The sequence below is a fragment of the Sarcophilus harrisii genome, chromosome 1 (genome assembly GCF_902635505.1).
Source record: "Sarcophilus harrisii chromosome 1, mSarHar1.11, whole genome shotgun sequence".
In the NCBI taxonomy this organism is placed as follows: Eukaryota; Metazoa; Chordata; class Mammalia; order Dasyuromorphia; family Dasyuridae; genus Sarcophilus; species Sarcophilus harrisii.
This window is the reverse complement of record NC_045426.1, coordinates 543,668,196-543,692,343: the sequence shown is the minus strand read 5'-3', so window position 1 is coordinate 543,692,343 and position 24,148 is coordinate 543,668,196. Positions and strand designations below refer to the sequence as shown.

Genomic DNA, 24,148 nt, shown 5'->3' with positions numbered 1-24,148 from the left:
GGTGTTGTCAGGATGACCATTATTGTAGGATGAACAATATCAGTCGGATATCTTGCTTCTCCCTCAGAGAATTCTTGATAAACAATAACTAGAGACTGCTGCCAAGCTCCTTGGGTGGAGTTGGAGGTAGTCATGGAATCAAAAGAAACCTGAATCGTCAGAATATCTCAGAGAATGGAGGCTTCTGTGTTTTCAATTTATTTTTGATTGAGAGACACTTCCCTAAAAGGCTGTTAATAATTGTTTTTCTTATATTTAATGCACATAATCATATATTAATATAATAGAGAAAAATTCTAGACATCCTAACAATACTGATATTCTACTATTGACTATCTTAAATAGGTAAAAATATTTATACACTGAATTCTTGAATCTTAAAACAAATTTAAAAAAAATTTTTAGCACTGATGATAGTTTAGCTTAAAATCAATTAGCTAAATCTTATATATAGACTACTCAATTATTATGGTCCTAAAAGTCTTTGTGATCATTTGGGGAAAATGAGTTATATAATTAAAACAACATTCAACAAGAAATGAAGCCCACTTGTTAACTAAATTAATGATTTATATACACTAGAGTGTAAAAGCTTTCTTTTCTAAATCGGTGAATAGCTACAACAGTCTTTAAAGTTATAGTTTTAAAACTAAAAGACATCCATGTGAGCATCCCTTCCACTACACTTATTCTGTCTGAATTGTAAATCTATTGAAGTTACTTAGAAACTTACCCTGTCTACCAAACATTCCAGCACCTAAACAAGAGTGTTCCTTTTACTCTGTACTGAGCTTGGTTTGAAATGGAAGATGTCAAAGTCATCTAGTACATCCTGGGCCTTCACCAGTCATCTTGACTTTTGTCCTAACCCAAGACCTCAATGACTTTGAAAGTGAGAAAGTCTGACAACTTTGTGCAACAATGCCTCACTTAAATCCAATTTATACATAAGTCAAGACATGTTGGCATTGATCCTCTTCAAAAATGAAGGAAGAATGGAGCAGTAATGAATGGAATCAGCCACGCCCAGCGAAAGAACTCTGTGAGATGACTAAAAACCATTACATTGAATTCCCAATCCCTATATTTTTGCCCACCTGCATTTTGGATTTCCTTCACAGGCTAATTGTACAATATTTCAGAGTCCAATTCTTTTTGTACAGCAAAATAACGGTTTGGTCATGTATACTTATTGTGTATCTAATTTATATTTTAATATATTTAACATCTACTGGTCATCCTGCCATCTGGGGGAGGGGGTGGGGGGGAAGGAGAGGAAAAATTGGAACAAGAGGTTCGGCAATTGTCAATGCTGTAAAGTTACCCATACATATAACCTGTAAATAAAAGGCTATTAAATTAAAAAAAAAAAAAAGACATTAAAAAAATGAAGGAAGAACAATAACAATCTGAACACTAAATTTTATTTTGTGTAAACTTTTATCATGTTTATAACCAACATAGAGAAATCATGCATCTATAATTTACAGAGAAGTTGTACATCTCATTTGGAACTTTTCTTAGTAAAAGGCAATCTCCTGAAATTTTGATGCTACGTATTTTATTCAGCTCAAGGTACAAGTTGAGGTTAAGAGAAAATTGGATGAAGTCAGTGAAAATTAAGGGAAAGAGAAATTATCATCTAACTGAATTCTGCTAAACTTAGTAACAAACTTTAAATTTCCAATTTAGATAGAACTTGTTCTTTTTATTATCAATATCACTACCAATTCTAAGAACCTCAAAAGTGGTAAAAGAAAAAGCAAGATAAACCCTAAGCAATTTGCAGTCAAGGTCACCCAACACTAGAATGTTGATCAGTGAATCAGAAATGTTGATCAGAAGCATCATTACAGCTCTGAATTTTGAAGAGATCTTACGGATCATCTAGACCCCAATTTTCATTATGGAAATGAAGAAATTGAGTCCCAGAAAGGTTAAGTGAATGGACCAATATCACATAATAAATTAATTTTCATAGAGCTGGGTTTAAACCCAGTTCCCTTATTGTTAAATTCAGGGATCTTTCCCACTACTTTACCCTTCTTAAAAACAATTAGAAATGAATCTCAGTGTTGATCACTTTCTGTATAGTTTTCCAAAATGAAAAGTGGAGATATGATTTATGATTCTCACAAATAATTTTATGGGATAATAAGCAAGTCTAAATATAAGTAAACAAAATATGATTTGGTAGCATTGATGATTCAAACTTTGGATCTAGGAAAACTACCCAAACACTCAATAATGAGGACAATGTTTTCTAGTATCATACTTGTCAGAAATTTCATTATAGAAGCAAACAGGCTTGGATCAGGTGACCCCTATATTTCCTCCTTACTCTAACAAACCTTCCAATATTTTTGATAAAAATCATAAAACACAGGGGTTCAGTCCACAATGTCAGATGGAAACTGTTACATAAAAATAATCCTTAAATACTAAATAAAATATCAGATTTAGAAAGAGATATAAAATATATTTGTATATAATGAAGAATAGGCCAAAAACTTGGTAAACTTTAAGAAGCTGGGTTAATGTTTCCATATTCTAAGATGAAATTTCTATATTTCCCACTATAACTGTTTCAATTCAATTCAAGATAAAAGACTTGAAATGCAAAATTTCAATTATGCTAACACTTGAGAGTAAAGGAAGTGTAAATAACTAACAAATTCTTCCTAAATTCTATAGAGAAAAACAAGAGGGGAAGCCCTAACTAAAGAGTGAGAAACTTTTGATTTGATTTTCCTTACACAACATGACAAATATGAAAATGTGTTTAAAATAACTGCACATATTTAACTTATATTAGATTGCTTGCTCTCTTGGGGAGGAAAAAAAAGGAGGGAGAGAAAATTAGAATACAAAGTTTTATAAAAATGAGTGGTGAAAACTACCTTTATTTGTAGTTGGAAAAATAAAATAATATTGGAGGAAGAAAAAGAGTGGAGGAAAAGTCACTGGACAGAATGAGACTGAAGACAAAATTTGTGCACTCACCAACTTTGCCTTAGGTCCATTCACCTTTTTTACCATCAACTTGGTGGGTCAAATAAAATTGTGGAATGTAAAAAAACAACACCAACAAAAACTAAAGAGTCCCAGGACATTAATGAAGATATCTTTGGATTTATTTGTATTAATGATGACTTAATGATTTTAAGAATGAAAAATTGAGACTATCACTTCCTAAAGCAAACAGTGCTCTAAAAATTTTGAGGAACAGATGAAGGAAAATTCTCTAATCAACAACCAAACCTTTTGTCTATATAACTTATTTATTCTTGCCCTATGTTTAAAATAACACAAACAAAAATTTAATCCATAGTAACCCATGGTATTTGATTCTACAATGAAGTAGAAATTTGTTATGAACATTTCCATAGCAATAGTCTGATGTCATAAACATGGAGATATAATTCTAGAAGATTATAATTGATGGTGTAAAAACCACTTAAGACCAAAGGCAAAGAAGTCATAGAATTTATACAATTAAGGAAGGAGACAAGAAGCTAGAAATGAAACCACATTCATAATAAAAGCTCATTTAGACTGTCAAACAGTGTTGCTAAAATGCTACATGTCTGTTAATTCCACAGCTGCTCAGTAGATTTACAAAATGCCAGAAGTGAAAATGACCTTAGAAAATAGCTAGTTATCCAGATCTTTTAATTTACAATGAAGGAAATTGATGGCTAGCAAGTCAAAACAATCCATTCAAGATCAGCCATCAACAAGCAATAGAAACTAAATCCATATTCTAGTCAAATCATTTGAACTAATCACAAAAATACTGTGTACCTAAGATGCCTTCTATTCTTACTAAGAGATAAAGTCAAATAGTGCTAACCCCGAATGTTTGTGGCAGCCCTCTTTGTGGTGGCTAGAAACTGGAAACTGAATGGATGCCCATCAATTGGAGAATGGCTGAATAAATTGTGGTATATGAATATTATGGAATATTATTTTTTTGTAAGAAATGACCAACAGGATGATTTCAGAAAGGCCTGGAGAGACTTACACAAACTGATGCTGAGTGAAATGAGCAGGACCAGGAGATCATTATATACTTCAACAATACTGTATGATGACCAGTTCTGATGGACCTGGCCATCCTCAGCAAGGAGATCAACCAAATCATTTCCAATGGAGCAGTAATGAACTGAACCAGCTACGCCCAGAGAAAGAACTCTGGGTGATGACTAAAAACCATTACATTGAACTCCCAATCCCTATATTTATGCCCACCTGCATTTTTGATTTCCTTCACAAGCTAATTGTACAATATTTCAGAGTCTGATTCTTTTTGTACAGCAAAATAACGGTTTAATCATGTATACTTATTGTGTATCTAATTTATATTTTACTATATTTAATATCTACTGGTCATCCTGCCATCTGGGGGAGAGGGTGGGGGGTAAGAGGTGAAAAATTGGAACAAGAGGTTTGGCAATTGTTAATGCTGTAAAGTTACCCATACATATAACCTGTAAATAAAAGGCTATTAAATTAAAAAAACAAAAACAAACAAACAAAAAAAAAACAAATAGTGCTAACCCAGTGCTAACTTTTTCATTCTTTAAGAAATTTATTACTATGGTCTTTTAAACTGATGTTATGAAAAAGTGATACTTTTCCTTTGGATAAAAAAATACACATAGAAAATATTTTTATTTTCCAGTGGCTTAGGCTGTTACAATGATTTTCGCCAAATATACTTTGATTTTATGAAAGCATAAATGTTCTCAAAAAGATTTTAAGGGGGAGTGTGGAGCCAACATGGTGGAAAGGACACACACTTCTTTCTGAGCTCTCCTGATACCCTCACATTAATTACAAAATTCAACCTCTGAAATAGCGCTGGACCAGTAGAAGCCACGAATATTGAGAGTTCAGCAAATTACCAACAGAAGATAATTTCTTTTTTTTTTTAATTTTAATTATAATTTTTTATTATAGGTTTTTATATACAAAACATATGCATGGGTAACTTTTCAACACTGACCCTTGCAAAACCTTCTGTTCTAACTTTTCGCTTTCTTCCCCTCACCCTCTCCTCTAGATGGCAGGTAGTCCCATACATGTTAAATGTTAAAGTATATGTTAAATACAATGTATGTATACATATTTATACAGTTATCTTGCTGCACAAGAAAAATTGGATTTAGAAAGAAGGTAAAAACAACCTGAGAAGAAAAAAACAAAAATGCAAGCAAACATTAATAGAGTGGAAATGTTATGTTGCGGTCCATATTCATTTCCCAGTGTTCTTTCTCTGGTATAGCTGGTTCTGTTCTTTACAGATCAATTGGAACTGATTTGGATCCTCAATTGTTAGTCTTAAAAATGATAAGGAAGAACTTTCCACTAATGAAGAGGAAATTAGAGCAATAATCAGGAATTACTTTGACCAACTTTATGCCAATAAATTTGATAACCTAAGTGAAATGAAAAAATATAGGTTGCCCAGATTAACAGAGGAGGAAGTAATTACCTTAAATAGTCTCATTTTAGAAAAAGAAATAGAACAAACTATTAATCAACTCCCTAAGAAAAAATCCCCAGGACCAGATGGATTTACATGTGAATTCTACCAAACATTTAAAGAACAATTTACTCCAATACTATATAAACTATTTGAAAAGGTAGAGAATGAAGGACTCCTACCAAAATCCTTTTATGATACAGACATGGTACTAATACCTAAACCAGGTAGGACAAAATTAGAGAAAGAAAATTTTAGACCAATCTCTTTCATAAATATTGATGTTAAAATCTTAAATTAAATATAAGCAAAGAGATGACAGATAATCAATAACCCCCAGGATAATGCATCATGACCAAATAGGATTTATACCATAAATTCAGGGCTGGTTCAATATTAAGAAAACTATTAGCATAATTTATTATATCAATAACCAAGTTAACAAAAACCATATGATTATCTCAATAGATGCAGAAAAAGCATTTAATAAACTCCAACACGCATTCCTATTAAAAACACTAGAGACTATAGGAATAAATGGACTTTTTCTTAAAATAGTAACATTTATTTAAAACCATTAGCAAACATCACATGTATTGGGGATAAACTAGAACCATTTCCAATAAGATCAGGGGTGTAACAAGTTTGCCGACTATCACCACTGCTATTCAATATTATATTAGAAATGCTAGCTTTGGCAATAAGAGATGAAAAGGAGATTAAAGGAATTAAGAGTAAGTATTGAGGAAACCAAATTATCACTCTTTGCAGATGATATGATGGTATACTTAGAAAACCCCAGAGAATCAATTAAAAAGCTATTAGAAATAAAAGCAAGTTTAGCAAAGTTGCAGGACACAAAATCATAAATCATTAGCATTCTTATACATCACTAACAAAATTCAACAGCAAGAAATACAAAGAGAAATTCCGTTTAAAATAACTGTTGATAATATAAAATATTTTGGAATTTATCTGCCAAGGGAAAGTCAGGAAGTATATAAGCAAAACTACAAAACACTTTCCACACAAATAAAGTTAGATCTAAGCAACTGGAAAAATACCAAGTGCTCTTGGATAGGTAGAGCAAATATAATAAAGATGACAATACTCCCTAAACTAATCTATTCATTTAGAGCTACAACATGCTCCCAAGAAACTATTTTACTGAACTAGAAAAAATAACAAAATTCATCTGGAAGAACAAAATGTCAAGAATTTCAAAGGAATTAATGAAGATAAAAGCAAATGAAGGTGGCCTAACTGTACAAGATCTAAAACTACATTATAAAGTAGAGGTCATCAAAACCATTTGGTACTGGCTAAGAAATAGAGAAGTTGATTAGTGGAATAGGTTAGGTTCATAGGACAAAATACTCAATAACTATAGCAATGTAGTGTTTGAAAAACCAAAGACCCCAGCTTTTGGGATAAGAATTCACTATCTGACAAAAATTGCTGGGAAAATTGGAAACTAGTATGGCAGAAAATAGACATAGACCCACATCTAACACCATATACCAAGATAAGGTCAAAATGGGTTCATGACCTAGACATAAACAATGATATGATAAACAAATTAGAAGAACATAGGATAGTTTACCTCTCAGATCTGAGAAGGAATTTGTGACCAAAGAAGAACTAGAGATCATTATTGATCACAAAATAGATAATTTTGATTTTATTAAGTTTAAAAGTTTTTGTACAAACAAAATTAATGCAGACAAGGTTAGAAGGAAAGCAATAAACTGGGAAAACATTTTTACATCCAAAGGTTCTAATAAAGGCCTCATTTCTAAAATATGTAGAGAACTGTCTCAAATTTATAATGTCCAAGCCATTCTCCAATTGATAAATAGTCAAAGGATATAAACAATTTTCAGATGAAGAAATTGAAACTATTTGTAGTCACATGAAAAGGTGCGCCAAATCACTATTGATCAGAGAAATGCAAATTAAGACAACTATGAGATAGCATTACATACCTCTCAGATTGGCTAAGATAGTGACCAATATTAGAGGGGATATGGGAAAACTGGGACACTGATATATTGTTGGTGGAACTGTGAACAGATCCAACCATTCTGGAGAGCAATTTGTAACTATGCTCAAAAAGTTATCAAACTGTGCATAACCTTTAATCCAACAGTGTTACTACTGGGCTTATATCCCAAAGGGATCCTAAAGGAGGCAAAGGGACCCACATGTGCAAAAATGTTAGTGGCAGCCCTCTTTGTAATGGCTAGAAACTGGGGTGGGGGGAAGAAGGGGAAAATTTGGAACAAAAGGTTTTGCAAGGTTCAGTGTTGAAAAAATTACCCATGCATATGTTTTGTAAATAAAAAGCTTTAAGTAAAAAAATATGAGGCAAGGATCCCAGCTGAGAGAGTAGGGAAAAGGGGGATATGAAAAGATTTGGAAGAAGCACTATGGAGGAATAGTGATTTGATAAAAGAATTATAGTAGGATCACCTAGGAGCAGTAAGGATTCAGAAGGGGCCATACAATTTACAATCTTAGTATAATCCTCAATTCCTCATTCCAAAATTTCTTATTAAAAATAGAAAGCAAAGATAGAATAACTGTGCCAGATCAAATAAGATCCCAAACTAGTAAAAACAATTAATTTCCTTGAAGGCACATTATTTGAATTAACACCATATTTCCTTTGGAATGGAAGTAATAAATATATTTAAAATTTTATTAAAAGTTTAAATAGAGTAAATGTGAATACACAAGGTCATTTTAGAAAACTGATTATCAGCATTAATGAAGACTTAGCTGTGTAAAGAAGTAGCTCATGTTGTAAATGCTTTGCTGAGGGTCTTTAAGTGATTGATTTAAGATGTCACAGATGGAAAGATAACAAAGTATTGGGGGAAAAATCATGGATGTTATTGAAAACAACATGATTAAAAGGACTTTGATAATCCCTGTATAATCTGTACTTATAAAAATTTATGCGCATAAGGACATTCCGAATGCTAATATGAGAAGGAAACCCTGACTATATTGTAAATGATACTGTCCAATAAACTAGTTCCTTAAAATCATGAAATTGACTTTTTAAGGATTGTATTGTTACTATTATCTTCCACTTTCAGAAAATGTTCTACATTTAATCTATACAGTTTTCCTATAATGTTTGAGAAAAACTCCAAGAGGGGAAGAGAGCAGAACAGAACTATTCCATCAATTTTTCAAAATGGATACTGGTGACTGCAAAATAAGGAAAGTTTATTACTCACATTTTCTCTCCTACAAACATCTGATATGTGTTATATGTGGAGGAAGGGGCTTGCTATAGACAAGACTGAAAGACCAATACTCAGAGCTAGCATTGGAAGCCTGCTACAAGAGATCTTCTACTATTGTTGCCCTTCTAAGATTTATAGTGGTACCATTACAAGAAAAATAGACAAACTCACAAGCCTATTCCTCAGTAATATTATAGTGGGACAGCAGCCTGGTAAAAAGCAATTAGCCAATTTTTTAAAAAATTTCACTTAAAGGTCAGTTTTTTAACATTCACATAGTTATCTAAAACCATAAACAAATATTATCTGTAATGGGATTAAGCTAGAAGCTTAATAATACAACCATTCTGGAGAGCAATTTGGAACTATGCTCAAAAAGTTATCAAACTGTGCATACCTTTTGACCCAGCAATGTTTCTACTGGGCTTATATACCAAAGAGATCTTAAAGGAGGGAAAGGGACCCACATGTGCAAAAATGTTTGTGGCAGCCCTCTTTGTAATGAGAAGAAACTGGGAACTGAGAAGATGTCCATCAATTAGAGAATGGCTGAATAAATTATGGCATATGAATGTTATGGAATATTATTGTTCTATAAGAAATGACCAACAGGATGATTTCAGAGAGATCTAAAGAGACTTACATGAATTGATGCTGAGTGAAATGAGCAGAACCAGAAGATCATTATACATGGCAACAACAAAATTATATGATGATCAATTCTGATGGACATGGCTCTCTTCAACAATGAAATGATTCAAACTAGTTCTAATTGTTCAGTAATGAAGAGAGTCAGCTACACCCAAAGAACACTATGGGAAATGAGTGTGTTTCTATTATGGTTTGCTTCATTTTTGTTTTTCCTTTTCAGGTTTTTTTCTTTCTTTCTAGATCTGATTTTTCTTGTGCAGCAAGATAACTGTATGTATACATATATTGGATTTAACATATACTTTAACATATTTAACATGTATTGGTCTACCTGCCATCTAGGGAAGGGGACTGGGGGAAGGAGAGGAAAAGTTGGAACAGAAGGTTTTGCAATTGTCAATGCTGAAAAATTACCCATGCATATATCTTGTAAATAAAAAGCTATAAAAATAATAATAATAATAAATTTTATCAGAAGAAGAAACAACTTTCTCACTGGACAGTCTCACATTAAAAAGGAAAGTGGCAGTCTAGATATGGGTTCAGAACAATCAATCAGATCAAGGGATGAAGGAGATTCTTTTTCCAAGCAGGCTCCACTAGTGGTTGAATTGTGAGGCAGATAATACATAGTAGATGAGATCCTATGGAAATACATAATTAATCACTACAAAGCCTCCAACAGCAAGCTAACTTGTAGAATTGTCAGTACTTCAAATGAGCACCTACTTTCAATGGTATTTAAATACTATCTAAAATAGTTTGAGACAGAGATTGTCAGAGCCTCATCTGCTTATTGCTAGCTCAAGAAATGTCTAACATTGATTACTATTGTATTAAAAAGTCACATTTCTCAATTTCTATCCCAAATCTTAGTTTTCTTTTCAACTATTAACAAATGTGGAGAAAACATTTTAAAAATTATTTTTGGATTAAACTGTAGAATAGTAAGATTTTTCCCTTTTTGTTTGTGGCAGCCCTGTTTGTAGTGGCAAGAAACTGGAAAATGAATCGATGCCCTTCAATTGGAGAATGGTTGAGTAAACTGTGGTATATGAATGTTATGGAATATTATTGTTCTGTAAGAAATGACCAGCAGGATGAATACAGAGAGGATTGGCGAGACTTACATGAACTGATGCTGAGTGAAATGAGCAGAACCAGGAAATTATTATATACCTCAACAACGATACTGTATGAGGATATATCTGATGGAAGTGAATTTCTTCAACAAAGAGATCTAACTCAGTTTCAATTGATCAAGGATGGACAGAAGCAGCTACAGCCAGAGAAAGAACACTGGGAAATGAATGTAAACTACTTGCATTTTTGTTTTTCTTTCCAGATTATTTTTACCTTCTGAATCCAATTCTTCCTGTGCAACAAGAGAACTGTTTGGTTCTGCACACGTATATTGTATCTAGATATACCGTAACATATATAACATGTATGAGACTGCCTACCCTCTGGGGAGGGGGTGGAGGAAGGGAAAGGAAAAGTCGGAACAGAAGTGAGTGCAAGGGATAATGTAAAAAAATTACCCAGGCATGGGTTCTGTCAATAAAAAGTTATAATAATTAAAAAAAAGAGATTTTTCCCCTTCAAAGATGAAACATGTTGCTGGCATTTCTAATTTGTGTCCCTTAACTTTTTCTGTAACAATTCAAATGTCATGTTTATGCTAGATATAGTTCAAAAAAAGCAAAGAAAAGTAATCACATACATTACTTCCATGGGATACTTTCTAAATAGTTTGTATGATACAAAATCAGTTTATTTAAAAACTTTGGCTGAAGCAAGATGCTTATAAGAAAGTCATGATTTTATGGAGGAAGAGTCTAGAAACCAAAAAAAAAAAAAAAAATGTGGATTCTATTGCCACCTTTTCCCCCTAGCTTAGGGTATCATGATGATCAAATTATTTTGATTTTCTCTCAATTTCCCCAGTGGTAAAAATAAGAAAAATTATCTCAGATTTCTACCTTGACTATTTCCCCCTGGCTAATTGTTCCATATAGCTGCCAAGGTGATTTTCCTAATGCACAAATCTAACCATGTTATTCTCCTATTCAACAAACTCCAGTGGCTCCCAATTATTACTAAGATTAAAGGCTCCTTCATTTGCCCTAACCCCAACCTATCTTTCCAGTTCTAATATACATTGCTCCCCTTCACCTATTCTGGAGATAAAACAAATTGACTTTCTTGCAGTTCCTCTTATGTTTCTGTGCCTTTGAACAAGCTGTTACCTATGCCTGGAAAGCAGCCTTTCCTCACTTATGTCTTTTAGAGTTCCTATCTTCTTTGAATGTTCAGTTCAAGTGTCACCTTCTATAAGAAACCCTTCCTGAATCCCCACAACTACCAGTCTTCCCCAAAAAAGTTACCTCCATTTAAGGAGAACACTTAGAGCAGGCATCTCATAAGTCCTCACTCAGTTATTCTTCATGGTCTCCTGAAGATTCTACAGAATCACTCAGATATTCACATTTCTCAGTATCCCCTACCACTGGGATCTCTCTCCTCCCTCTGACTGGAGAGGATAAAAGGTACACATTGAGAGCCCCTCCCAGATCCTCCTTTTAAGTAAGGTGCCCAAGATGGCCATCTCATAATTTCCCAAATTAGCTACAGGATTTTATTGTGCAACCTTTCCACCCACCTCTTAAGAGCTTCTTTTTAATGTGTTGTTTTCCCCCATCAGATGCTGAACTTCTTGAGGACAGAGAGGCCTTTTCTAGTATCTTCAGAACTTATTTAGCATAATGCCTAGAATGTGGTAGGCACTTAATATTTATTGATTGGCTGACCTTGCAAAACAAGGATTGAAAAGTGAATCATGAAAAGCTAAATTTTCTGCTTCCAGTTGACTACATATGCCTGATAGGCTCTCTCTCAGGACTCTGAGACCATGAGGCAATCTGCTCACTGGTCACTGATCATGAATAACTGATGACATGGTAAATAAAAATAACATGGGTAAACCCATGATGACATGGGCTTTAAAAATCCATTTTCAGGGATCCCTCCCCTTTTAAGTGTTAGATCACATCAGAACTGTTTCTGGCTACTTCACATGAGGGGAAAGAGTAGAGTGGTTTGCCTTGTGGCAGTACATCCTGACTAGGCAAGCCTGTGTCTGACTATAGACTTTGAGCTAGTTTTATTGTGCTTCCCTTATTAAGGTGAATTTACTGTCTTTCCCAAGGGAGATTAGAAGCAATCATGAGTATAAGATTCAGACATCCTATATCTTTTTGATTGGAGTTGACTGGCAGCCTGAATAGGAGTACTCCCCACCCCCTGCAAAATACTCCTATATTCTTAGAGAAGACCACCAATAAGCCTGGCCTATTTTGCCATGGCACATGGACTTTAAGAGAGAGTGTAGGTCAAAATGGAATATAAACTACCTAATCAGTAGTCCCACAAGCTACTGCTTGTTTATATGGGTTAAGTACAGACCTCCAAATTTTAATTTAAGAATCATTATTTCCAGAATATTACCGGAGTTAATATGGACATTTTTTTTAGCTTGTTTCTATCAAAAAGCTACTTATAAGTGCTCTTTGATTTCCCCATCATTTCAAAGCTCTATAAATAAATACCCATCCCATACCTGATTTATATGTTGAGAATCTTTCTCCAGTGCAATTGAAGAGATCCAAGACATGAACCACATTTAAATTATAAAGATTTTTTTCTCAAAGCATTGGTATTGAGAGCTAGAGAGCTAACACATGTAAGAAAAGTCATCCATCTCAGATTCCAAACTTCCCTAAGACAATCTAGTCCAGAATCTGCGTCAGTACAAAGCAGAGAGGTCTTTTAGTAAGGAAGGAAGTAGGTACAATATCCCAGACCCCTGGGCCCACCACTAGATTCCTGTATTTATTTTCTTTATATTTTGGGATATAACTACATTGGAACATAGTTAATATACTTTGGGGAGATCTGTGAATTGGATAGCCATTTTGAAAAACAATTTGGAACTATGCCCCTGCCTCCAATAACTAAAGTATGCATATGATGCCTCTTCTCAGTCTATACTCCAAAGAGATCAAAGAAATTATGAAAGCGGTGATTTCAGAGAAATATGGAAGATTTGTATGAGTTGATGCAGAGTAAAGTGAAAACCAGAACAAATTATATAACAAAGAAAAAAAACAACTTTGAAAGCCTTAAGACTTCTGATTAATTCAATAAACAGGTACGATTTGAGTGATGAAGTATGCTACCATCCTCTGACACAGAGGTGATAAATTTTGCATACCTTGACTTGTGCCTTTTCAATAAGGAAGAGAGGGAGAGAATCTGAAACTTAAAAACTTTTAAAACAAATGTAAAAAAATTGTTTTATACGTACCTGGGGAAAAATAAGAAAATATTGTTACAGAAAAGTGATGAACTTAAGATGCAGACTGAACAGACATTTTCAAATACAGGAAATATGGGGATTTATTTTGCTTAACTATATAATTATTTTAAATAAAAATTTTGGTTTTCTTTCTTTTGACTTAGGAAAGGAGAATAAGGGAATAGGTAGATGAGGGCTAGCAACAGGAGAACCAAAATGGAAAAAAAAGTAATGAGTCATTTAAGCATTTTTAATAGAGAAGAGAACAAAAGGAAAGTGAATCAAAAATACAAACAAGCAGGATAGTTTGGAGATAAAACATGCGGAATGTATTATTTAAAAAGAAAGCTAAACATAATATAGATTCTGGAGATAATAGAAAGCCACTGCAGTTTTCTGAGTATGGGAGTGAAACAATCAGAACTATGTTTATTTTTCTTGATTTTTTAAAAATTACAACTTTTTCTTTTCTTTTTTTTTTATGTTTTACAACTTTTTATTTTCAAAACATATGCATGGATAATTTTTCAACATTAACCCTTTCAAAACCTTGTGTTCCAAATTTTTCCCTTCCTTCCCCCCACCCCTTCCCCTAGATGGCAAATATGTTAAACATGTTAAAAATATAATTAGATGCAATATATGTATACATGTTTACAAAATTACCATGCAGCACAAGATAAATCAGATCAAAAAGGAAAAAGAAAATGAGAGAGAAAACAAAATGCAAGCAAATGAAAAAAGAATGAAAATGCTAAGTTGTGATACACAGTCCTCTCTCTGGATATAGATGGCTCTCTTCACAAAATCATTAGAATTGACCTGAATAATGTCATTGTTGAAGAACAACATTCATCAGAATTGATCATCATATTATCTTGTTACTGTCATGTACAATGATCTCCTGTTTCTGCTCATTTCACTTAGCACCGGTTCACGTAAGTCTCTCCAGGCTTCTCTGATTTCATGCTTCTGGTCATTTCTTACAGAACAATAGTATTCCATAACACTCATATACCACAACTTATTCAGCCATTCTCCAACTGACGGGCAGCCACTCACTTTCCAGTTCCTAGCCACTACAAAAAGGGCTGCCACAAACATTTCTGCACATGTGGAACCCTTCCTTTCCTTTATGATTTCTTTGGAATATAAGCCCTTTGGGCATCACAGAACTATGTTTTTTTTAAAAAAATGTCTATAGTGCCTGGAGGATGGGTTTTAGAAGAGAGAGATTTGTAGTAGACAGGCAATTTCAGTAGTCCATGCATGAATTGAGGAGGGATCAGGATGTTGTCAGTATCAGAGAAAAGAAGGAGCATATTTAAGATACATTATAAAAGGGAATTCTACAAACCTTGAGAAAACATTGCAGATAGAAGATGGGAGACAGTGAAGAGTCAAGAATGATAGCTAGGTTGTAAGGTTGCAAACTGGGAGGGTGGTGCTGCCCTTGATATAATAGGAAAGCTAGTAGGATAAGAGGGTTTGGGGGAAAGACAGTAAGTTTGGTTTTCAGCATGTTGAATTTAAGCTGTCTAATAAGCATTCAGTTTTAGATAATTGAAAAGTTGTTGGAGATGTGAATCTGGAGGTCAACTAAGAGGTAGGACTAAATAAGTAGATTTGAGACTCATCAGCATAGGGATGATAGTTAAATTCATGGGGGCTGATGAGATCACTTAAGTGCAGTAGTTTAGAGAGAGAAGGGGAAAAAAAGGGTCTGGGAAAGATCCCAACCAATACCCAGTTAATGGATGAGCATCCAGTAAAGAAGATTAAGGGGTGGTCAGAAATTAAGAAGAGAAACTAGTGACCTCAAAACTTAGAGAGAAAAGAGTATGTAAGAGAAGAGGGCGGCTGACAGAAATCAACTTTCACAAGGATTTTTAATCACAAAAGGCAGAAAAGACAAAGAATGACTGTTGGCAGGAATGGAAGGACCAAGTGAGGGTTTTTTGAGGATGGGGAAAATATGAACATGTTTGTAGGCAATAGGGAAGAAGCTAGTTAAGAGAGATTAAAATTAAGTGGGTGTATGAATAATGAAAAGCAGCACATTTTTGAAGGAGACAATGAAATGGGATTGCTAGTGAAGGGGAAGGATCTGTCTTGGCAAAGAGTAGGGCCACATTTTCCTGTGTATCGAGGTGAAGAAAGAGATAGCAGCAGAAGACATATAAGTGATATGAGATGAAGAAGAGAAGAAAAGAAGGGAGTTCTCAGCAAATGGTTTCAATTTCTTCTGTAAAATATGAAGCAAGGGTCTCAACTAAGAGGGTTGGAAAGTGAAGTGAGCAAAGAAAGTCATAGGAGATCTGAGAAGAGATGAAAAAGTTTGGAAGAGCTACTGTGAAGAGTGGGATAGTAAGCTGATAAAGGAAGCATAAAAGAGTTGCCGAGCAATAGTAAAGGCACAGTTGAAGTAGTACAAAATAACTTTTTAATGAATACAGTTAGAATGGCTGCATAATTTTCTCCACCTTTGTTCAGTCAATACAAATGTAGGAGTGAAGGAAGTAAGCAGATGGTGGGAATAATCCAAGGTTAAAACTTGGCAGGAAGTAATAAGGGGTTTAGGAACTCAAGAGAATCAGACAATGTAGAGGTGATGTTTATTAATCATCTTTTAATAACACATTTCATATTTTTTTCATGAATTCAGTTTACAATGGCTGTAATTTTCCTCTTTTTAAAATTAGGACAATTGCCCTTCTCTTATCCAGCAAAATCTAATTTTATAAGATATTTCAAAGAACACTGACCATGGCTCAGCAATCATATCTACCAATTCTTTTAGAGGCCAAAACTAATATCAATGACATTAACTTTAACTCATTCACAGCAAGCAATAGCTCTCTTACCATGACCTTGCTAATCATTGGTAAAAACTTGCTATTAGCCATTTTTGTTCTGTCCTGCCAAAGACCATTCTCTTTGATAAAGAAAACAAAAATTTAAACCTGAGTAGCTCTCTTTTATTTAATCATTAATTATCACTATCCCATTAACTCCAAGTAATTGCACTATTCAATCTTCTTTTTTTCCCCAACTTTTTTTTTTTTAATCTTGTTACTATTGTCTTGCTTCAATACTCTAGACATACCTTCTTAAAAATACCTTTTTTGGGGAGTCCTCTATATGCCTATATCAATGTATTTTGACACTTTTCTATTTTTCTTCTCTCTGAAATTATTTTCCTTTGTGTCTTTCAGAATTGCATTCTGGAGAATTTTTCATCTTTTCTGGATTCACTTCACATCAGAATTTTATGATATAAGAGTGTGTCATTATCCTATCTTGAATTTTTGGAAATCTATTCTTCTCAAATCTCAAACAAATACTGTTTTAACCTTTCTCTTCTAAGAAGTTTAATCTGGATTGATCACTTACTCCCAAGGTTTCCTTCATTTCCATTTCAGCAATTCTGTCCTGTTAGTAAGAATTAATTCACAATAGTTTCCCTCTAATTCGTTTCTCTACTTTTGAAGGCATAGTAATAATAATATTAGTTAATTGATTAATTAAATGAAGGAATTATTAGTAGCTCTGCTTTTGGCTAAGATCCATCAATTGTCTATATAACTGAAGTCTTCTTTCATACTATATCAGACCTATGTAGCAGGCTTTTGACCTACTTCTCAAACTCCTTATCTATTTGTTATTTTTGCCCAAGTGGTCTATAGCATATTCCGAAGAAAATACTGCTTCTTCCTCCCTCCACTGTCCTAATCCCAAGTGATTTTCACTTTTCCCCAGTATTCTCTGGTTCCTGGATATTTTCACATAAATAAATATTTTTAACATACAGTGCTACTCCATATACAGCCTTTTTCTAATTTTTTTAGATCTACAATTTTACTATTAATAAGGCCCATTAACAGTCATAATGCAGCCACTGATCTCATTTTATCAATTTTCTAGGACATCTACTCACAAGGGCAAATTATATATTTCTCCATCAGGTCTCCATTTCAAATTGCTTGTTACTCATTCCTTCTGAATTTGTGTATAGACAACTGAAGATGCTTCCTTGCTAATGAAATAGATGAAAAATCAGAGAATCTTGGACTACAGATGTTATGTAAAAAATGAAAAGCAGAATTTTCTACATATATTTTAATCTCAATCTGGTTTCTAGGCAACTAGAAATTTATATATATACACACATAAATATATACATATACACAATAATATGTTTTGTAGGTAGATAGATATATAGATAGATAGACAGAAATGAATTTGCTTGAGACTAATTCCAACTACAAAACTTACTTGCTAAAAAAATAGGTGGGAAAAATTCTTATATACTAGCTAGACAAACATATTGACATATCATGTTCTATCATATTGTAGCTTTTGCCATGGGAATTAATATTTCTTAGTACATATTTTTATCGTTACACATTAAGAAATAAAAAATGACCTTTCTTCAAATGCAAAATTTCAATGGGTTCAGCTCATCTCCTCACTACAAAAACTTGACAGAGTAGCTTTCTAACCACATTTATTTCTAGTCAGGTTCCTGGAGTGCCTTTCAAATCTTTCCTTTCTTCCTTCCTTTTGCTTATTAAAATTCAATGTGACTATGGAAGTAGTCCATTGAGTTATACATTTTGGAGTTACATTTTCTCTTATAAAGATTACTGCTTTCCTGAGCCATTATATCTAAATTATCTATAATCCAAATGTGTTTTTTTTAAAGGAACAAGACAAACAAACTAATACTTCTGTGGATGGGACTAGAAAAATATAAAGAGGTCAATTCTGCCACAAGAGAAAACCTAATTCTTTCTTCACACAGTGCTACTTTCAGGTCAGGACAGCTTTGACCTTCCTTGAATTGAATTATTAAGTGACAATGAAAAAGCTAAATCATATAACATTCCTCCCAATTCCAGACACAGGAAAACATGAAGCAGAGAGCAAAGATTACACAGGAGTCCTCAAACTTTTAAAACAGGGGGCCAGTTCACTGTCCCTCACTGTCACTGTTGGAGGGCCGGGCTATAGTAAAAACAAAAACTTTTGTTTTGTAGGCCTTTAAATAAAGAAACTTCATAGCCCTGGGTGAGGGGGATAATCGTCCTCAGCTGCCACATCTGGCCCGTGGGCCGTAGTTTGAGGACCCCTGGATTAGTGGGACATGTCTCTATGGACAGGGTTTAAGGAGAAAACTAAGCCAGCAGGCTTACTATTGAGACAATGTGGGCTGAAAGCTCCAAATCACTACCCTATTCTTCATTAAATAAACTCCAGCCCACTCTGCACTGTATGCCTCCCCAGCCAAGAAGCCAAATGAAACAATCTAGCAGGCAGTTTTCTGCTGTCCTACACACAAACTCCAGCACAAATCATTACAGAGGTACAGTGGAATACTTCAGAAGCAACATTCCTGGCTTAACTACATGAAATTAAGATCACTGTCTCATATGATATCCCTACCATCATTTTAAGAAATATACAGTCTGTAAAATACAACTATTTCCTGAATATCCACATGGAATCTGAGAACTGTACCATCTGGCTGGGAAGCAGAAAACCAGAGCAACCCTACCACATCTCTGACCCAAAAGAGCAAATAGGGCTAATGAGTAGTGATATAAATTCCAGGACAGTATCTTACTACCTGGACTCTGATTTAGCTAATTTGCAAGTCATTAAAAGGTAGAAGTCCCTAGTGCTAAATTCTTTACAACTAGCTCCAAAAAAATTAGAAGCAGAAACTTTTGGGGAAGTTCTTTGCTAAAATTGTACCGGATAGAGGGATGAATCAATCACTCACTATTCTAACATAATGAATAGTTCCTTGAAAATAAGCCAGACAAAATTATGTCACAAAAGAGAGTCTCACAGGATCAATGCCATGCATGGGGGCAGAAACTAACTGCTAGAAACAGGAACAATCATGGTTCTTATCTAGAAACAGTTAAAAGCCAGAGAAGGGAAAAGAAAGCATGTCAGGAAAATTAAGGTGATAATGTTCAATTCAAGCCATAATAGTTTCTAGAATTTCATCTGGAATCTTTTCTTCACTTTTGTTTAAAGGGAGTGAAACTGTAAGCTAAATGAATAACAACAACAATAATAACCAACCTCACAACTTATTGACAGTTTATTAACACTATAAGATTTAATATTAATCTCCTAACACTAAACACAATACAAATTTTGTTGGAGTGAATAAGTGGATGGAGGTTGGGGTTTCTATTTTTGAATTTACTCCAAATAAGACTCACTATTATACTAAGTAAAAAAAGAAAAAAAAGTTTTGGCTTTTAATTAGCTTTTAAAATCTAGCTGGACAAAATCTTTCTAAACACATTATGTACTTTTGTTTTCTTCAGACAAAAAGTAATCTTCAGGAATCCATGCTATCTTTCAAATCCTTCATTTCATTTTCTATTTTTTAAATAAAGAACAAATATCAACAGTCCACAATAGATTCAATTTATTAAATCAGATAGATTTGTTCTATTTTCTAACCTTGATTACCTTCTTTAGAAACATGTATCACAAGAAACACTAGGCAAGAACTGATGGGTGGATTAGTACAAATCTCTTACCATAAAGCCTATGTCCTACTGGCAGTAGATCACTAAATGTTATTGCCATAAATGAAATCATACAAAAAAAGAAGAAGAACCCCCCCCCCAACTGTCTATAATAATGGAGAAAGATAGAAACAGAAATTTTAATTGCACATATACACATGCAACACACATAAATCATATTAACTGACAGGGCCCAAAATTGCATAGGAGGTAGAAAGCAGCCTGGTTGCATTTAGGAAATTACACTGCACTTTTAAAAATCACATGCTGCTCCCTGACATAAAAATTTATCTATTTAATGCAGATTTTTCCATGATATGTGTATGTCTGCATCTGTGTGTATTTTCGATACCAAACATTGGATTTATGATGTAGTTATTTTTATTTAACAAATGTACCTTCCTAATTATATTTCATAATGAACTGAGAGACTGAATTCTCCCATACATTTGTCAAAGTTGGAAGAAATAACCAGAATCATTCTTTATGGTAAGAAGATGGAAGTGTGGGATTTGACGATTTACCACAGATAATCCACAAAGTGAATGGCCATATGAAGATAATTATAGGTTATCTCTTGGAATTACTGACAACTTCAACCTTGTACTAGCCACTTCTAAATGTAAGTGAAAATGACCTCTGGAAATAAGCTGTTCAAGGAATCTTTATTTGACCTTAGAAATCGCAATTAAATTTTTTTTTTTTTCCCTCAAGCTCTACAGATGTTTCTCGTTTTGACCGAATAGGTTTAAAAATATACATACATTTTATTCTTTAGTTCTAAAGATGAACTAATACTGTTTTCATTAAGATGCAAAATTACCTAGTGTGTGAGTTCAGCAGATACTGTGAACTACAGCATAGTGATAATTCAACTTGGAGTTGAAATAAAATTGCCTTTTGTAAATCCTTCATAGTCTAAATATTTGTCCAGTAGAAATTGGCACTTATCATCAGAAAGCCTTGAAACATCTTATTACTTACACTAAACATACCACCCTCATTTTACAGGTGATAAAAATGATGCCCAGAAAGTTCAAGGGATTTGCTCAAACTCACACAAGTCCAGCTAGGTGAGAGAGCCAGGGACAGGAGTCAGTCCATATGACTTCCTGGCCAGTGTTCTTTCCACTGTACCACAAAATCTCCCATATAAAGAAATAATGACATTTCACTGAGTCTCCTAGTACTCTCATCTATAAAATGAGGACAATTATACTCACATTAACAATCTTTCAGGGTTTCTCTGAGGAAAGAATTTTGTACACCTTAAAACATTAAATATGAGTTATTACCTGCAGATTTGCCAGCCCAGCCACATAGAAATCACAAAATCACAAGCAATACTTCATTTCTCTATACAATTATTGCTCTCCAGTCTACTCTCCCTTCCCCCCAAAAAACATAACTGCATCATTCTTCTTCAAAAAACTAGAGGTAGGGATAAGAAAGGAATCTCCTTAAAATAATAGTAATTACAAGAGGTAGGAATTTAATCTTTTCCCCTTTTTTCCATTCTTTTTTGCCAGAAGATATTCATCAAACATAATGTTGAAAATGAAAATTTATTCTCAATTTCACTTCTTTCTGGGTTTCAACTTTATCTAGGGGAAGTTCATGTGATCCAATTAAAGATACTTTTACTCATTCATTCAACAAAGCTGACAATGTTTTAAAGTCAACTAAGCTCAAAAATAAGTCTTGTATATCAAAGAGCCCCAGACTCTCAAAAGAAACTGTTGAAGCACTATCTAAGCTTTAATTTCACATTCAAATTCTCTTAGAAAAAAAAATAATTCAAATTTCTCCATTTTTTAGAACTACATGCTATTGCTCTTAAATATTTTTATTTTATACAGAACTAAAGTTTAAAAATACATTTAAGGTGCTACATCATGTATTTTAACCCACATATGTTAAAAATTAAAAATAATGAAATGACAAGAAACAACTATAAACAAGGTTTCCCACAAGGGAAACCAGATGCATTCTGGAACATATCTTAGTAACAGAAGTTTTAATACATAAGGAATTCAAAATTCTGCAAAGCAATGGCATACTTTATTGTTATGATACAAAATATAAGCCATATCTGAAGGTATTGTTTTCATTCATAGTGTTTTTCGTAAAACCCAGCCTACTTAGGATTTATTCTTGAATTCCATTTCTTACTTGTGACAAGTGCTTTAAAAAAAAAAAAAAAAAAAAACTTAGAGACTGATAATTTTACAAACCCTTTGGAAGGAAGTGAAATCTCAACAGGAGATACACAAAAAAACATATCAACCTCAGATAAGGAGAATATCTTTTCCAATACCTCTGCTCAAATAAATAAAGATTAAATTTTAAATTCTATTTTAAACAAATGTCACTTTAATACCTGTTATGGAATAATGAAGCAATCTCCATTAAGTCAAAAACTCATACTAACATTACTTTACTGGCAGATACAAGGGACTAATTAGTCAACTGAAAATCTGGCCAAAAAAAAAAAAATGTGTTTACAAGTTCCTGTTCATTTAAACAAACAATTTAACAAAGAGAATTTAAAAATAAGAAGACATTTTTTCTTTAAAAAAAAAAAAGCACCAAGTAGATGAAGAATTTTTACTGCCTAGATTATAATGTACAACTGACTGGGCAGTTCACAGAGTTAAGCCATCAGATTTTATATATATATATATATCTTCAACAGGCACTCCAGATGGAAATGAGATGGGGCACAAAATTGCATAGAGGGTAGAAAGCAGCCTGGATTGCATCTGGGAAATTACACAGCATTAAAAAAAAAAAAAAAAAAAAAAAAACTCAAGCTGCTCTTTGACATAAAAATTCATCTCTTTAACACTGATTTTCTTCCTCAGGGGTGATGTGGTTCTGAATAACTGAAGAATCAAAATTTCAAGTGACCCAGAGGGCAACACAAAGAGAGGACACACTGAGTGTAAGTGGACTGTAAAATATTCACAAGAATCAAATGTTAAGAATTGGTTTAAAAGAAAACATCCAGGAAATGTCAGAAAAATTGGGAGTTATAAAGAAAGAACTTCATTATGGATAGAAAGTTCGAGGACTGTAGTGTATCACAAAATGTTAGAAAATTTTAGCGCAGAGGTCAGCAAATTGCAGTCTGTGGGCCAAATCTGGCTGACACCATTTTTTTGTGCCAAAAAGCACTTTTAGATCTTGGACCATACCAAAACAAGATAGGAAAAGGCTACATTTGGTGCTCAGTCCATAATTGCTGACTTCTGCCTTAAAGAAAGACCTTTAACACATTAGCTAGATCCTTTAGGAAAGATTTAGGGGAGAGCATAGATGAGAAATATACACTATGAAAAGGCAGGAGAGCTACCTGAAAAGGTTAACTATCTACATTAGTTCAGGGAAATCACAGATCTATGGCCATATGAAATTATTATTTAAATATTGGTACAAAGTAAAACATTTTTAATTTTAATGAGGCTTATAGGCTATAATAATTTCATATCTTGTCAAGCTCCATAAAAGGTGACAAAGTGGATAGAGTGCTGAAATTAGAGTGAGAAAGACTTGCATTAAAAACCAGCCTCAGATACTTATCAACTCTCTGATCTTGAGCAAGTCATTTAACATCTCTCAGCTTTAGCTTCCTCATCTGAAAATGAGGATGATGGTAATACCTACATGCCAGGGCTGTTCTAAGAATAAAATTATATATCTGTGAAACACTTTGCAAATCTTAAAGTTCTATATAGATGCCATCATCACTAGGTAATCATCATTACTTATATTCTGATTTTAACAAAATCACATTCTAACAAAAATTTGATTATATAAACCTGCTCTATCAGTATATATT

The 24,148-nt window shown here is 33.6% G+C and overlaps 1 protein-coding gene across 5 annotated transcripts in view; it reads right to left on the bottom strand.

The window, feature by feature from the left end:
• The window catches only part of KIF13A (kinesin family member 13A), a 247,494-nt gene that overhangs the window by 177,824 nt on the left and 45,522 nt on the right, over positions 1-24,148 (bottom strand). Inside the window, exon 1 of one of the 5 annotated variants that reach the window (XM_031946805.1) lies at positions 734-927. The exons of the other annotated variants lie outside the window; for them this stretch is intronic. The gene's annotated coding sequence lies outside the window, so the exon portion shown is untranslated. Of the gene's footprint in view, positions 1-733; positions 928-24,148 lie in introns of those variants that run through there. 5 annotated transcript variants of the gene reach the window in all.